Raw genomic sequence first — 14,122 nt, forward strand, 5'->3', positions numbered from 1 at the left:
GCACCATGTTAAGCTTGCTCAACTGAGGGGCATTGCAGGAGGTAGGGGCTTCCTGCAACTTCCGTGGGAGGGATGAGAGTCAGCCATGTGTGCGTGAGAGCTTCCAGGGGGTCTTGTCAGGGCCACAGGGCCTGCAAGTGGTCCCTCTGCCACCCTGCATCCTCCAGCTGACTGATGATCTCTCCACACCCTCTTGACACAGGACAAAAAAGCCCCAGCATGGCACTGGTGCAGCATGCCTGTGGCCAGGGGTCCACCTCTGCAGGCTTTCCTCTGTGAACCCAGCCATGCAGTCTGCTCCTCTGAAGGCCCCCTGGCCCCTCTTGAACCCAGGCTCCCACTGCCCAGTGCCACTGACTGCAGAAGACTGCTCCCTGTCTGCCCTCCTTGCTCGCCCATCAGGTCCAGACCAGCTCTAGCTTGGCTAAATCAGCCAGCTTCTCTGCTGTCCAGGGGCCCATCCACACCTTCTCCAGGGAGCTCAGAACCCCTTCCAAGTTTGTCCTCCTTTGGGGGTCATCCCTCAGCCCTAGGGTACCCTAAAAAGTTTTCTTACGTCTCGTAGCTATTCCTTTATTATAGTTTTTTTTTTTTTTTTTTTTGGTGGTACGCGGGCCTGTCACTGTTGTGGCCCCACCCGTTGCGGAGCACAGGCTCCAGACGCATAGGCTCAGCGGCCATGGCTCACGGGCCCAGCCGCTCTGCGGCATGTGGGATCTTCCTGGACCGGGGCACGAACCCGCATCCCCTGCATCGGCAGGCGGACTCTCAACCACTGCGCCACCAGGGAAGCCCATATAGTTGATAATTTTGATGTTAAAATTTCTCTGTTTAACCTACGGTGTGCTTTCTCTTTCTTGGTTGGACCCCACCTGCTTTCCATATACAGTATCTCATTAGAGTCCCCCAAACGACTCCAGTCCACGTGATACACACTCCCCAATTTTCCTACTATTTCTCTGCTTATTTCCACATTCATATGAAGCTGCAGGGATCGGTTTATCGCTATTTCATGCCACTTGGCAACCCAGAACTTGGACTGAACTTCTGAAAAGTGGCCACCTGCCACACAGTGAGACACATAAACAAGTAAAGTAAGATCAGTGCAGGACATGAAGACCTTTGAGGCCTCCAGACCCTGAAGGGTCCTGCTAAACCACAGCACACACCTATCAACTTTGCTTACACCAAGACAAAATCAGAGCAGGGGGAGAAGTTAAACTCCAGGAAACCATGTCCGTGATGGTATTCTGTGCGCTGAAGAACTGCAGCAGTGCTGCGGGGCCTCCAGCACAGGCAGGTCTATGTCCCATTCATTCCCTCTCCTCCCTCACACTCTGCTCTCCCCTCCCCTCTGGGCATCATCCCACACTCTGCCTCCTGCTTACTCCCTCTCCATCCCCAATTCATCTTTCCTGACAAAGACACTAGCGGCCCCTCTGTTCTTCAGGGTGCCCTCAAGGCGTCTGGATTCTGCTTTGGCTTCACCCCCAGGGCTTACCAAACTGCTAGCTGCCCTGTGCTCATGCTGACCCCTCAGCCACGGTCTGCTACCTGCATACAGCTGCAGCCATTTCTTCCCAGGTCCCCTTCCCGGTCCTGGCCCCTCCAGGTCCCCTTGGTGCATGGCCTCTGCTGATTTCCCATGACATCACCTTTGTGACTGAAGATCGATGTTCTCCCACGGAGAGGCTGGCAATGAACCATCACCTGCAAATTGTCCCTAGGCTGCTACCTTGTTCATGGTCGTGATCATAAACTGTCAGGGTGCATTTAAAACAAAGCCCCCCCCTTCATCTCATTTGCACTCTCTAGTTAACAGAGAGAAGCAGAAGAACCAGCTAGTCTGTGGGGATGAGCATCTCTGCTCTTGGGTGACCCGGAGCCATGAAGGAAACTCTTTACACACTGTTTGCTATCTGTTTGCACATGAAGATGAAGAATCGTATCCAGCCCAGCATTCGGCTTTGGACTGTGAGTAGGCGGAGAGGACCAGTCCTCAACGTAGCTCATGTATTACCAATCCCCATCTAGGATGCTTCATCTAGTGAACTTTGTTGATGGAGGGGAGGGAACGTGAGGAAGGCATGCAATGACCCCTCTGCTCATGAGTTCTCGGTCCTCGTGCCCCTCTCCAGAGCAGCTTTGTCACATTGCCTTCTATGTTAGTTCCCTAGGGCTGCTGTGACAAAGTACTACAAACTGGGTGGCTTAATTCAGCAAACATTTATTTTCTCACTGCTCTGGAGGATAGAAGTCTAGAAGCAAGGGGTGGACGGGATCATGCCTCCTCTGAAGGTGCTGGGAGGGACGCAATCTGGAAAGCATGCCTTGGCTTGTGGACACATCAATCCCGTCTCTGCTCCTGTCTTCCTATAGTCTTCCTTGGATATGTCACCCCTGCGTCTTCACATTGCCTTCTTATAAGGACAACAGTCATTGGATTTAGAGCCCACCTTAATCCAAAATAAGCTCTTAACTAGTTATATCTGCAAAGAACTGTTTCCAAATAAGATCATATCCTGAGGTTCTGGGTGGACATGAATTTTGGAAGGGACTCTATTGAACCCAATGCAGCTTTTGTAGCCAAAATGACCTTACAATGCAATTAACTTGTAAAATAGGCTAGAAGATCTTAGTTATATATCCTTTCAGGGCACAACTTCATTTCGAATTTCATAAGACCCTAATCTGGGGCTTGTTCTCCAAATGGATTCATTATGCTTCTTTGGAGAGCCCAGGACACATGTTTTTCTGTGTCTGGATTAGTTCCCAATTTTTAGTGTACAATAATTATCAGCCAGTAACCTACAAACTCACTTAGGTAAGGGAAAGTGGACAGAAGGTTATAAACAGGTTTGTTTCTTATCCCAAAGAGATGTTTCCAGTGAATTTTCTGGAAGAAGGAGAATCTGGGGAAGGTGAAAAAGAAGAATCAGGAAGCTTGGTGCAAATTGGCCCAAGCAAGGACACACACAACGCACGCGTGCACACGCGCCATGAGCATTGCCAATTTCTGAAATTAGGAAAGGGATTACTTTAAAAAAAGAGAGAGAGAGACTTGTCGAAGTCTCAAACCAGATTTAAGAATACACATACCGAAGTGCAGAAATTTTGGAAGATATAAAAGTACAAAGGAACCTCCCCCCATACAAAAATGTTACTATTTCCCGAGAAAACCACTATAAACATTGTGTGTGTGTGTGTATATATATACACACATATATGTATATAAACATATATATACAATATTATATATAATATAATATAATATCTCAGCCAAAGACCTAGTGTGGCAAGGTTACTAAAGCAGGTCCATTTCCGGAAGGTGCGGGACTCCTCTGATGGGTGTCCTTGGCCTGAAGACTCCGGATGGGCTTGATAAACTCTTGTAGAAATGCATCCAGTTTCCCTCCATCCCTCTCTTTCCCCTGGGGTCACTCTGCTCTCCCTTCTCCCTGAACTCTATCTCCATTTTCTCTGGCAAGAGTGTCCCCTATAAACCTCTTGCACATCTAACACCCTCTGTGTGTCTGACGCATGGACGGCCTGAACAATATCTAGCTGTCTCCTTGTGTATCAACCATATTTTACAAAACTGCTGTAATATGGGTCTATCTTATTTTAGAAAAGTGAAGCCATGTTCTAAGAAAAATCCTGGCTGAGTGTTTGGAAGAAAATTGTGATTTATGGTTTCAAAACAAATCCAGAAGAACTTTAGTGGTTGTATCCCAACTCAGTGAGTTTGCTTAGTTCAATTTCACCTTCTGCCTGACCTCGGAGCAACCCACATATGGGTCTTAGAAGCCCTGGGTGTTGTACCTTTGGAGCTGTGCTCACGTTCCAAGGAGCCAGATGCTTGCACAAGACTCAAAAAAGACGAGTCTGAATGAGTTAACTTGGGACCTGGGAGTTTATCTGACTCTCAGATCCAGAGGAAACTCAGGGAATATGATTGAGACTCAAAGATCTGCATGTTGAGGCCACAAACGAAAACTCTTTTGCATAGCTCTCCAGATTATAAGTAGCTACCCCCTCTGTTCCTAGGGCCTGGGAAAGTCAACGGGGCCAGCCCTGTCCCCGGACACCAGGGCACCCTGCCATGGCAGTTTCAGAAGCTAAAGTGGTACATATAATTAAGAAGACTACACTTACAGACACAATCTATATGACTGCACGAAAAACAATTCTTATCTTTCAAATTATACGGCTCTGGATGTCATTACGGTTGTGAAAGATTTTCTTTGGACTTCTTTCAAATCGCAATCATGTGTGTGTATTTTTTACATATTGAAAGGAAAAACTCAGCCGATGCTAAAGCCCAAACACGGCCTTGGCACTAAGGGAAAACAAGATTAGATTCACCCTCTTCACTCAGTGGGGAGGAGCAATATTGGGACATAGTAAGAAATAAATATTTTGTCTTTGTCCCCAGCAGCCGGCACAGAGTTCCTAAAAATCTTGTAATGCCCTAAGTGGTACGGAGGAGAGGAGCATCTTTGTTATTTGTAATGAGCCCCTTCCAACCACTCCTGAGCTTATGCTAATGAGGTGACTCTTGCCTGGGTTTCACCCCGCCCACACCCCGCCCCAAGGAGGGGGACTGGTTGCCATAGGAACCAGCCAAGTGAGTAAAGGGTTGTAACTTTCATCCCCCCTCCAGGAAGGGGAGAAGGGCTGGAGCTTGATTTCAATAAACAGCGGCCGTGGGGGACAATGGATACGTGCACAGGTACGGCTGAGTCCCTTTGCCGTGCACCTGAAACTATCACAACATTGTTAATCGGCTATATTCTAATATAAAATAAAAAGTTAAAAAAATAATCAGTGGCTAATAAATTAATCAGTCATGTCTATGTAATAGAACCTCCATGAAAACCTAACCAACGGGGTTCAGAACGCTTCCAGGTTGGTGCTAGGAGGGTGGTGCCCCTGGCAAGGACATGGAAGCTCTGCACCCCTTCCCACCTACCTCACCCTACGCATCCCTTTCATTCGGCTCTTCCTGAGTTGCATCTTTCCTAAGAAACGGGCCATAGAAAGTAAACGGGTTTTCTGAGTTCTGTGAGCTGCTCTAGCAAACTGTCAAACCTGAGGAGGGGTTGTGAGAACCCCCAATTTTACAACCAGTCAGTCAGACATATGAGAGGTCCAGTCTCGGAACTGGTGTCTGAAGCTGGAGAGTCTTATGGGACTGAGCCCTTAAGCCTGTGGGGTTTTGGGGTTTGTGCTAATTCTGCGTGGAATTAAATTGTAAGACACCAAGGTGGTAACTGGAGAGTGGGTATGGGAAAAAACACGCACACATTTGGTGTCAGACGTGATGCTGTAAAAAAAAAAAACAAAAAAACAGTTCAGAGAAGTCTCAGAAAATGGTCCTTTCCTGTTACTTTTAACAAGCTCACCAACCTCCCAAGATCATAGTACTGGTAACCCTTTATGGATACCACCGTAAAAGTTTGCAAAGCCCTTCCAACACACAGAACGATGACCAAGGACAGCAGCCCACCACCCAAGCCTTAGCAGAGGTGGAGAGTCGATTTCAAACGTGCTGATATATTTTTCTTGATCAATTTTATTGAGGAATGAGTTACATATGGTAAGCTGCATCTAAAACAAATGAACTCTGGCCACTGTATACACCCGTAAGATAACCACAGTCAAGATCTAGAACAATTCCACAAACCCAGAAAGGTTCTTCATTCCTTTTTAAAAGTCCATCCCTCCCTCCAACTCTGACACCAGGAAACCACCGTTCTACTGTTGTCATCACAGATTAATTTTTATTTATATAAATTGAATAATAAAGTACAGACCCTTTTGTGTTTGGCTTCTTCAACTCAGCGGTTGTTGTTACAGGGATCAGTGGTTCATTCCTTTTTACTACTGAGTAGTATTCCACTATATGGCTAAAGCGCAATTTGTCCATCCATTCAGTTGTTGAAAGACATTGGTTTCCTGCCTCTGCCCACCACCCAGCTTTTGCTCTTGGAATATTGCTGCTATGAACATTCACGTACAACTCTTTTGCACAGAGTTATGTTTTCATTTCCCTTGGGTATACAGGAGTAGAACGGGTAGCCAGCGCTGTACATACAAGTTAAAAATGTAAGAAACTGCTGTCTCCATCTATACAGGCGGCTAGAATACCATAGACTGGGTAGCTTATAAACAACAGAAATTTATTTCTCACAATTCCGGTGGGTGCCAAGGCCAAGATAAAAGCACCAGCAGATTCAGTGGTGAAAGCGATTCAGCGGTGAAAGCCTGGTTCTTAGATAGCTGTCTTCTCACTGTGTTCTCACATGGCAGAAGGGGCGAGGGAGCTCTCTGGTGTCTCTCTTATGAAGACACTAATCCCATTCATGAGGGCTCCGCTCTCATGACCTAACCGCCTCCCACAGGCCCCACCTCCAAATACCATCACATTGGGGATTAGATTTCAACATATGAATTTCCGGGGGACACAGACGTTCAGTCTGTAGCAACTACCAAATTGTTTGCCAAAGACATTGGATCGTTTTCCATTCCTGCCAGGAATGTATGAGATTTCCAGTAGTTCCATATCCCATCAGCTCTAGCCACTCTGATAGGCGGACTCTCAACCACTGCGCCACCAGGGAAGCCCCGATCACTCCTATTTTTGAAAGCGTTTATGAAGAATAAGTTTTTCCTTAAGATACAGGCAAGATGTCTTATAGCTTTTAATTTATTATTTATTCTATTATTATCATTTATTATTATTTTTACTATTGCCTTTATTTTACTTACTTTAGATTTACCTTGCTCTCCTTTCTTTAGTTTGAAGAAATTACCTGAAGAAGTAGAACATATGTCATTGATTTTAGAACTTTAAAATCTTTACTATAAGCATTTAAAGCCATACATTTTCCTCTGGTACATCATTACCATTTGTTAAATGTATTTTTTAATTTCCCTTGTAATTTCTTGTTTGAATCATGGATTACTTAGAAGTGTATTGTTTAATTTCCAAATATTGGGATATTCCTTAATGTAATTTATTTTTAATTTAATTCTGCTGGGGACAGAGTGCACACTCTGATTGAACGGCTTGTAAATCTATTGAGGCTTTTTTTTACAGTCAAATATGTGGTCTTTTTTGATGAACATGGTATTTGAACTTGAAAAAAATGTATGGGGCTTCCCTGGTGGCGCAGTGGTTGGGAGGCCGCCTGCCGATGCAGGGGACACGGGTTCGTGCCCCGGTCCGGGAAGATCCCACATGCCGCAGAGCGGCTGGGCCCGTGAGCCATGGCCGCTGAGCCTGCGCATCCGGAGCCTGTGCTCCGCAGCGGGAGAGGCCACAGCAGTGAGAGGCCCGCGTACCTCAAAAAAAAAAAAAAAAAAGTATGTGTTGTAGTTGCTGGGGACAGCGCTCTATGAATATCAGTTAGAAGAAGGTGGTTGAAAGCGCTCAGCTCCTCAGTGTGTTGCTGCCATTTTGCCTATCTGTTCTATCATTTTCTCAATGAAAAGTAGTAAAACTCTTGCTGTGGTTGTGGAATTGTCATTTCCTTCCTTTAAATTTGTCCATTTTTACTTCATGCCCTACTACCGGGTGCATACACGTGCATCATTGTTAGGTGTTCTTGATGAATTGACATCTTTTTGTCATTATGAAACATCCCTCTTTATCTTTGTAAAATGTTCTACCTTTGCGTCTATTTTAATTGACATTAATATAACCACACCAGCATTCTAATGCCTGGTCTACCATACGTCTGGTATAGTTTTGCATCCATTTATTTTCAGCTTGTCTGCATCTTTATAGTTGTGTTTCCTGCAAATAGGATGTACTTGGGTCTTGCTTTATAATCAATTCTGATAATCTCTGACCTTTAATTGGAGTGTTTAGTCTACTAAGATTTAGTATAATTATTGTCATGCTTGGAATTAGATCTACCATTTTATTACCTGTTTTCTCTTTTCCTCTTCTGGTTTTGTTCTTTTCCTGCATTCATTTTGATTATTTGAATACTTTTTAGAATTCTTTTATAATTTTATTATTGGCCATACCTCTTTGCATTATGTTCACTGGTACTCTACAATATAACATTCTTAACTTTTTACAGGACACTCTGGGTTAACACTATACCACTTCACATAAATTAAGAAAACTTATAACCATGTAGGTTCATTAAACGTACTGACTTTTAACTATCCTTAAGAACTGGAGTGAAAAAGCTCTTCACAATATTAAATCTCCTGGATTTCTTTGACCCTGAGAGCTGATAGCTTAATGATAACTGATTGCGTACTTTTGACTACCAATCCCCCTAGACTTGATAACCACAGTCGCCACCGTGCTCATGGCTCCTTGTAAGAGTAACATCTATGACAAAGCATCTGAGGGGGAGGAGCCTTGTGTGGCTACAGTGCTTTCAACCAGAGACCCTCTCATTCAAGAACAGGAGTTGACAGACCCTTGAGAAATGTGTTCATAGACTAGGGACCACGAAGTAGCTTGAGGTGAACCCTCTGTTCAGTTATGAGCTGTAGCAACCATGTCTTCTGAGAAGTATGGAGATAATGGACCAGGTGTGGATGAACAGAGAAGTCTAATGAGGCAGATGAAGAGATTATGAGAGGCCATAAGGAGGGATGGGTTATGAGCACAAAAAACTGTGAATAATAAAAGCTAAGGAGTAGAGGACAGATGATGGAGGAGATTATGTGGAAGCTACTTGGAGAGGGAAGAGAAATGCAAAGATCTACAAAAATGCAGCAGAGTCTGAGCAAGTGGCCAAGTTGCATCTATGGAGGGGCTCTGGAGTAAGAATATGATAGTTATTAGCACTGTTCACACAGTATTTCTTTTCCTTCAAGGCATCTGATAGGACTGCATGTCCAGCCTCTACCATGTGACTCTGCCTGGCCAAATTTTGTGTTTAAATGAGTTTTGAGCAGAAGCGATATGTCCTCTACGGGATTGGGCATTTGTTTCAGAGGTGAGGCTTTCCATGAATCTCCTCTCCTTCCCTCTGGCAGAGACCAGCAGTGCTCAATACAATGGCTGCTCTATAAGCCCAGGTCCTGAAGAATAGAATGGAATGGAATGAAATGGAATAGAATAGAATGGAATAGAATAGAATAGACAGAGGACTCTGTTGGCCAATAGAAGACAAGAAGTGTAGGTAAGAAATATACCTTTGTTGCTGTAGGCCACTGAGGTTTGGAGGGATGTTTATTACCAGAACATAACCTGGTCCATGCTGACTGTAAGATAAGATCTGAAATCACTAAAACCAGCTAGGTTCTAGTTACAGCCTCTGTGAGATCCCTCATAAAGCACTTCCTATCCCTGGGTTATTGCGGCATCTTCTATGGGATGAATTATGTCCCTCAAAATTCATATGTTGAAGTCTTGGGCTTCCCTGGTGGCTCAGTGGTTAAGAATCCGCCTGCCAATGCAGGGGACACGGGTTCGAGCCCTGGTCATGCAGTGGAGCAACTGAGCCCATGCGCCACAACTACTGACCCTGCGCTCTAGAGCCCGTGAGCCACAACTACTGAGCCCACGCACCACAACTACGGAAGCCCGCACCCCTAGAGCCCGTGCTTCACAACAAGAGAAGCCACTGCAGTGAGAAGCCAGCGCACCACAACGAAGAGTGGCCCCTGATCGTCGCAACTAGAGAAAGCCCGCGCGCAGCAACGAAGACCCAACGCAGTTAAAAATAAATAAATAAATAAATAAATTTTAAAAAATTATAAAAGAAAATTCATAAAGTCTTAATTGCAGGATGTTACTGGATTTGGAAATAGGGTCTGTAAAGAGGTGGTTAAGTTAAAATGAGGTCTTAAGGGTGGGGCCATTAATCCAATAGGACTGGTGTCTTTATAAGGAAAAGGAAGAGACACCAGGAGTGCACACAGAGCAAAGGCCCCTGCGAGGACAAAGCAGGTGATTGGCCACAAGCCAGGAAGAAAGGCTCCAGCCTCCAGAACTGTGAGAAAATACATTTCTGTTGTTGAAGACACCCAGCTTGTGGTATTTTGTCATGGCAGCCTTAGTGGACTAATAGAAGATCTATGTCTTCCTGATTGTCTTGTGTATCTTTTTAATTAATCCTTATTGCTTGAGCTTGCCATAAACCCAGTTCCTTAAAAAAAAAGCCTAACTAAGTACTGACTCTACACCTGTAAAAAAGCATTGGTGTGTGCACATCGCTGATTCGCTTTGTTCTGCCACAGAAACTAACACAGTATTGTGAAGCAATTACACTCCAGTAACGATCTATTAAAAAAAAAAACACTGTAAGTTCAGAGTCACAGCACAGTACAGCAGAAATGATCTTCACTGTACATCAGATGCTGGAAAGGTACGGAGAATAACACACACACACACAAACTGTATTCCTCAACCTGACACAGGAAATTAAATAACGAATCCCGTTAATTTTCCATTTGGTATGAAAGGGCACTGGCGCGTTCAGTTGTCACAGAGCAGTTCCTTGGCAACCACTTTCTTTGACTATGAAAGGAAATTAACTAAGAAATAAGGAACCCAGCAGTTACGTAGCAGCCTCCAGAACGATAGAGCCAGAAAAAGACAAAAAGCATATGATATCGCTTATATTTGGAATCGAAAAAAAAATGATACAAATGAACTTATTTACCAAACAGAAACAGACCCACAGACATAGAAAACAAAGTTATGGTTACCAAAGGGGAAGGGGGGGGTGGAGAGAAAAATTCGAAGTTTGGGATTAACATATACACGCTACTGCGTATAAAATAGATAACCGACAGGGACTTACTTTATAGCAGGAAACTATACTCAACATTTTGTATATGGGAAAAGAATCTGGAAATATATATATATAACTGAATCACTGCTGTACACCTGAAACTAACACAACGTTGTTAATCAACTATACTTCAATTTAAAAAAAAAGCTAAAGAAAGGGACGAAGGGAAGAAGCTTTTATACTTCACTCCTTAAAGGAAGGGAAAAAAGATCTGAAACTCAGGACAGGAGATTAAACATGGGATCTCCCGACTCTCTTAGGACTGACATCCTTGATCATTAGCTGCTTATAATCTCAGAAAGACCAGGAAGATGACCTAAGCGGAGGTCAGAAAATTTAACAAAGAGAAGTAAGTGGTAGGATTTTATTGATTTAGGGCGCAGCAAAGATGTTTCTTTATGGAAATTCTTTTCAATTGAAAAAGTCTGAACATTCTCCTCAGTCTGAAGAACAGCAGGGGAGAGGACTGGCCGTATTTCATAGCTGCTATTCCCACCTACCTGCCAATGGCTCCTACATACGTATCTCCCTCCAATCTTTCCCCCAGGCTCCAGACTTCTATCTCTAAAACTACCTAAAATTTCTTTTCAGTGGCCTGTAGGTAAATGAAACTTAGCAGTTCAGAGCTAATAGCAATCACACACCCACACCCACCCCTGTTCCTCAGCCGTGATCTCTTCAAGGAACCGCCCAGCCCGGCCCCTCTGAGTCTGAGCAATCTTCCCCTCCCATCACCTTGCCAACTTGAAGCAAACGCCCAGAGGACTGACTTTCACCATCTGGTGCTACTACACCTGCAGGACAGGAAAAGTCATTTTAAGGCTGTTTAACCTCCAAACTTTTCAAACTATAAAAGCAAACATCAGTTGTGACCAGTAGATGTCAATTCACTGAAGACTAGCTCAGTGATTTGCTTCTTCTGAGAGGGTCAGTCTGCACAGTGGAAATGTTACCGAGTCCAAGTTTGCTCTGCTGGGCGCACGACAGGCTAATAAACTGGACACGAGGTGCTGGGCAGACTGAGAAGATGGCAGACCAGTGTCTCAAAATAACCATCTTTTCGGGGTTTGGATGCCAGTTTCTTTTATAGCACAGAGAGGGGGAGGAGATGAGGAAGTAAAGTAAAAAGGCCATAAGATTTGCAAACACCCCCTGGAATGGCCAGCCTCGGGGAGGGGATGTGTTCATTTCTTGTTTCTTGCAGCCATTCGCAGGTGGACATGGTCCGGATGCTTCCCTGAACAAAGGCACTTTGGTTTAACCTTCAGGCAGAGGGGCAGGGTTCCCCGAGGCAGGCCATTGTGTATAGACAGTGTCCTTTTAGTGAACAAAAGCAGCGAAAGCAAAGATTAAAGTTAAAAAAATAGAGCCAACATGGAGTCAGATTTGGCCCTTCTCTGTTACAGAAGGAGCAGTTTCTGAGAAAAAGTACTGCTCAGTTATTTTTTTTTCATGAATGACGAATGAATAAATGAAAGATTCAAACTCAAGGGAACTCTGTCTCGATCAAACAGGACTGAACTTTGAAATAAAGTAGTTGGATTTCACGAGCTCTCCGTTTTCTCCCGTGCTGCTAGTATAATGCTCGCTTACGTGATCCCAGGTGAGTAGGAGGGAACTGGGGCAAACCACAGCCTGGGGACAGAACCAGCGGCTCCGTCTCTGACCCATCACCTGGATGTGATGTGACAGAGCCCGCCACAGGACAGGTTCTGCCAGAGACCGTTCGTTTTACGTAATCATTGAGGAAGCCACGGGGGAACAGACTAGCTGCTCACCACCTCTTCCAAACGGCCAGCTCGTGGCACTGCTCACATGACCCCGAGCAGATTTTTTCCACACCAAAGCCCGACACACCTGACACACCCCAGAGGACGCATGCAGGCGTGCTCTTTGGGGCGGAAGAGTCTCTTGAAAACCACTGAACTAGGAAACTCTCTTGGCTGTCTGGAGTCCCCAGCTTAGAGTTTGCTTTTCTACCGAGAGGTGTTTCTTTTCCAAATCCATTTCCATATCTGCTCAACCCTACCTCCTGAAAAAGGAAGGACACCTTGGTAACCAGCGAGGATCAGTTCTTCTTGTTGCCCTTGCGAACTGGAGTTAGTTCTAACCACCCACCAGGGGCTCACAGCTCAGGCTGCTGGAAAACCCACTTGTACCCCTCAGACTTCAATTAATCTGTTTCTTCAACCAGAAGACAACGAACCAAACCAGTGTTTCTGAAAGAGATTTGAGGAATTCCAACGACCTACGGTTGAAGTGTCCCTCTGCGGCCCTGCACTGCCTGAGCGCATCTCTGAATTATTTATGCGGGCCCAAGGAGCAGATCTTTCAGGCTTCTGGTTAACAAGAGCCTACAGCTGAAACCCCAGGCACGGTGAGGTAAAGGTGTCTCCCAGCTGGGAAAGCTTAGCAGTCAAATTTGGCTTCTCTGTTGGTGAACATCTGACCCCCCGAACATCCTTGTTTGCTGGGGCCAACCCTGGGCTGCCCTCTGCCCTTCATTTCTCCCAGCCCCTCCCACTGCCCAACCTGGTCCAAGTGCCAACCCAAGCTATTGTGTGTGTTGCACCACACACACCCCCGCAGGCTCCACGGCCAGTACCGTAACTGATGACCAATGGCAGCTGTGATCTGAGGGGAAGCTCACCAGGCAGACCTCCAGCGGCTTTGATGAGAGTCAGGCCAGAAGGAAGATGCCTGGGCCCTGGGCCGGGTGGGCGTTTCCCTGTTGGTGCTAGGAGGGTGGTGCGCCTAGTGTCCAACTGGGGTTGAGGCCTGATCCCCATTTCCAGGCCGACAGACACCAACCAGATGGTCCATCTTGCGTGGAACCTCCCCTCGAACCCGGGAAGGGCAACGGGACTCTGATTCCTCACCTACCAGGTGCCGGCGTCTGTGTGTCTGATTTCACAGCCTCCACAGAAACACCCTCTGGGGTCAGACTAAACGTTCCCATTTTACACATGAGGAAGCGAGGCACAAAAGGATGGAGTCATTTGCTCAAGACCACACTTGTTGGGTTCCGCCTCCCTTGTATATACCCACATTCTTGGCCAGAGGAAACTGTCTACTTGTAAAGGTATCTGCAGCCTCTCTCCTCCTTTCCTAGGAACCTGCAAAAATTGAAGGTAAATAAGGAGATAAAAAGAGGCCAAGAAAAACATTGCCCGACACTCCCCCAGAGAGAGTCTGTTCAGGTCTGTGTGCAGCGCTTCTCGCGGAAAAGCTGAGACCACCAAGTCCAGACAGATGGGGCATCGCTTAGGCTGTAAGGAAGGCTCTGTGGCTCTCAGGCACTCATGGAGGTAGACTTCTATAAATAACACACCGACCCTGACACAGGTTCC

The 14,122-nt window shown here is 45.5% G+C and overlaps 1 protein-coding gene across 1 annotated transcript in view; it reads right to left on the minus strand.

Moving 5' to 3' along the window:
• Window positions 1-14,122, minus strand: part of SLC9A4 (solute carrier family 9 member A4) — a 57,619-nt gene that overhangs the window by 28,328 nt on the left and 15,169 nt on the right. The window lies entirely within an intron of this gene.

The sequence above is a fragment of the Lagenorhynchus albirostris genome, chromosome 13, assembly GCF_949774975.1.
Source record: "Lagenorhynchus albirostris chromosome 13, mLagAlb1.1, whole genome shotgun sequence".
Classification (NCBI taxonomy): Eukaryota; Metazoa; Chordata; class Mammalia; order Artiodactyla; family Delphinidae; genus Lagenorhynchus; species Lagenorhynchus albirostris.